The 3,442-nt window shown below is 35.4% G+C and overlaps 3 long non-coding RNA genes across 3 annotated transcripts in view; 1 reads left to right on the forward strand and 2 right to left on the reverse strand.

Moving 5' to 3' along the window:
- Positions 1 to 76: 76 nt before the first annotated feature.
- LOC109586949 (uncharacterized) lies at positions 77 to 762 on the reverse strand. Its single transcript, XR_002187315.1, has 4 exons — positions 662 to 762; positions 434 to 605; positions 254 to 386; positions 77 to 115 (listed from the first exon to the last, which is right to left on the reverse strand). It is a non-coding gene; the product is annotated as an uncharacterized LOC109586949 (long non-coding RNA).
- A 120-nt stretch (positions 763 to 882) lies between these two features.
- The window catches only part of LOC109586945 (uncharacterized), a 2,644-nt gene continuing 84 nt past the window's right edge, over positions 883 to 3,442 (forward strand). The window contains exon 1 of the long non-coding RNA XR_002187311.1: positions 883 to 966. This is a non-coding gene — a long non-coding RNA (uncharacterized LOC109586945). The remainder of the gene's footprint in view (positions 967 to 3,442) is intronic.
- On the reverse strand, positions 1,785 to 2,284 carry LOC109586946 (uncharacterized). The gene is made up of 3 exons (XR_002187312.1): positions 2,245 to 2,284; positions 2,109 to 2,185; positions 1,785 to 2,055 (listed from the first exon to the last, which is right to left on the reverse strand). It is a non-coding gene; the product is annotated as an uncharacterized LOC109586946 (long non-coding RNA).

Below are 3,442 nucleotides of genomic sequence, written 5' to 3' on the forward strand. Positions count from 1 at the left end.
TAAGGATAATTAAATGTATTACAGTAGATTTAAAATGCAACTCACATTTCTTGTCACTTTCTTCCAATGCTATGAATTTTTGTTCATACTCCTCCCTCATTGAGCGTAGCTTGGCCTATAGTAAATATAATATTTACTAATAATTATGAGCTGTGAAAGTATTTTAAAACTAAAAAAGCGTAATTACATGCAGACTGGTAAAATTATGACACTTGCAACAAGTCTATCTGCATATTCTAATTATTCTTCGCACCTGTAATGGAAGCAGCTCCTTAATCTTCTCTTCCAGATCAAAAATGATCAGATCATACTCATTGGAAGCGAGCAATGGCTTGTAAGTAGTGAAGTTCTCTACCAATTTAGGAATCAAAGACTTCATTGTGAGCCTGTGCAGAGTACATCATAATGCAATTTGTAAATAGCAATCATTTACTTGGAGCCTCAGCTGGTGCGTTCCGCGTCGAGGGGTGCCTAATAACTCCAGCTCTTTCTTCAAGTAGTCTTATCTATGTTCCAACTCTCAATAATTGGGGCTTAGGAACAACGGATCGCTCGTCTTTGCAGCTAGCAGGCCACAATTCCAACTTCCCCCTCTGCACTTTAGACTAGTGTTGTGAGCAGCATATGTAAACACGAGAGGGGCTAAATAAAAGATGTTTACCTGCTGCCACAAGCTAGCTTTAGTTTTTTTAGCCGGCGCCATTGAATTCGTCAGTATCGTCACTAAATTAATGTGGTTGTCCCTAAAAAGCGGACCGGACCCGACCAAGGTAGGGTCTCAAAAGCGGACGGACGGACGGACCCGCCCCGCCCGAAAAGGACGGACGGACGAACTGATGCGGACCCGACAGGACCATAAATATTCATGTAAAGGAAATCATTCATGGATAGTCTGTCTTTAAAACACTTCTATACTTGGACAATAAATTTATGTACGTATTAACTATGCTAGGACCAATAGAAGAGGTCATGTTAGTGAAAATTTAACTTTATCAATGCAAAATTGCTACTACAGGCTGCATGAAGCATCACAATACTGAACCATCACTTGAATTCTATTTGTTATTCTTAATAGGAGTTCAGTGACACCATTTTAATGATTTTTCTATATTATTTAGTGTAAGTCTAATAATAAACATAGTGAAATTTTATGATTAATTTTTATCAGCTATTGCATGCAACACTATACTGAGATACTGATTTCATTTAATTACACAATTAAAATAATGATAGTTCAATATTCTTGAAATTACTGCTCTTTAAAGATAAGGAGACCCTTTGAAATAGTTATATTGAGCTTTAGAATCCAGCCTAAAAAGTAGTTATCCTACGTAATAAATGTAAAAATTATAGTTACTTCTAGTATATTTATTTTTGTCATACCTGGGCTAGGAATGCCACACTTTTTTGCAGATTCCTTTTCAATGTTTGTAAATTATTGTAAAGAGTTGCTTAGCACTAAGCAACTCTGGTTGCAACGCTAATAGTTATTGTTTTCCACCTATATAAAAATGATATTCCATTTCAATAGCAAATTGTACCTGAAACTGGGAAGCATGAGAGTCATAAGCCATTGCCTCAAAAATTTTGAAATTATCTAATAAACAATGTTATGACAGAGCATAACCACTACAATAGAATTTATACTTGGACAACATATCGGAACACTCCATCACAACACAGTATGATGTATAGGCAAAGTAAAAGTCAATTAATTTTAACAATAACATATTAGATATGCATAATTTGCACAGATAAGCATGACAGTCAATGGAACTGTCTTGTTTGGGTAAAAACTGTTGCAATAATAAACTAAAATTTGTAAGTTTGTACATACCACTTCATAGTATGTTTGTATAGTCTGAAAAGTTAAACTTCTGTGTGTGCACCCCTACCTTTTTTCTCAAATATATTGACAGCACACTATTCAATTTGAACAACAAAACATTAATTCAAATAAAATTTTGATTCATACCAGCACTTGCTTGTTTTGTCACAGTAAAATATTTTTCAATAGAATCAAAATTAAAAAATTGATTTATGAGGCTTAATAACCTATATAAATCCGCTATTAACATTGTAGACATTTAATTTTTAAAAGAACTTACAATTAAAATCTAGTGGCTTCTGACATGACAAGGCATTATATACAATAGATTCAAGTTCACTTACATCATATATAATCCTAATTTTATAGTGTTAAAACATAGATATTATACGTACAGCTGTGATGAAATAACTTACATAAAAGTATCAGTCAACAGTCTCATCAGGTTGATTTGCAACCAATTTACTTAAAGATTGCTGTTGGTAACACACAAAGCATAATTATTGCTCTAAAAATTGCAGTTTTTATTTAATAATACTCATCCTATATAGTCTACATTGTATTCCTGCTTATATTCACTGTAAATGGTAATTCCTCTTTGAATATATTGATTGAAGATATAGACTTGCACCAAATAATATAGAAAAATTATTAAAATGGTGTCACTGAACTGCTAACATGACCTCTTTTATTGGTCCTAGCATAGTTAATACGTACATAAATTTATTGTCCAAGTATAGAAGTGTTTTAAAGACAGACTATCCATGAATGATTGTCCTTTACATGAATATTTATGGTCCTGTCGGGTCCGCATCAGTCCGTCCGTCCGTCCTTTTCGGGCGGGGCGGGTCCGTCCGTCCGTCCGCTTTTGAGACCCTACCCCGGACCAACGGACCCGAAAAGACTAATTTACGGACCGAGCGACGGACCCGATACAAACTAATTTATTGGGGGTAGGGCCTCAAAAGCGGTAGGGTAGGGAGGCGCAGATTATTCTGGCATAAAAATGAGCATAATAACTAGGTAGAAGAATACAAGAATTATGCTAGCATAATTGGGAAGTATCCGGAAATCACTAGCATAAAAGGCAAAGTATCCTGAATTTAATGGTTAGAGAGATCACTGAGATGTCTGAATTGTTTTTTAGCTGCAGCCTTATTGAAGTTTTAAAATACCCTTGGAGATCAACAAAAGTTTATTGCCGGATTTTTAACTTCTGTTACACCTTTAGACCATGCATTAATGCATCTATTAATTAATTTTTGCTATGATAATGTATGTTTTTGGTTGGTTTTCAAGCCGCATAATTGAGAGCATAATGTACTATTTTTGAGAATAATCATAACACTTTATGAGCAATTCTGCATCAAATAATTGAAGCATTACTGAGCATAATCTGCATGAGCCTACGGTAGGGTCTCAAAAGCGGACGGACGGACGGACCCGCCCCGCCCGAAAAGGACGGACGGACGGACTGATGCGGACCCGACAGGACCATAAATATCCATGTAAAGGACAATCATTCGTGGATAGTCTGTCTATAAGACACTTCTATACTTGGACAATAAATTTATGCACGTATTAAATATGCTAGGACCAATAGAAGAGGTCATG

Source organism: Amphimedon queenslandica, unplaced genomic scaffold (genome assembly GCF_000090795.2).
Source record: "Amphimedon queenslandica unplaced genomic scaffold, v1.1 AMPQUscaffold_12737, whole genome shotgun sequence".
Taxonomy (NCBI): domain Eukaryota; kingdom Metazoa; phylum Porifera; class Demospongiae; order Haplosclerida; family Niphatidae; genus Amphimedon; species Amphimedon queenslandica.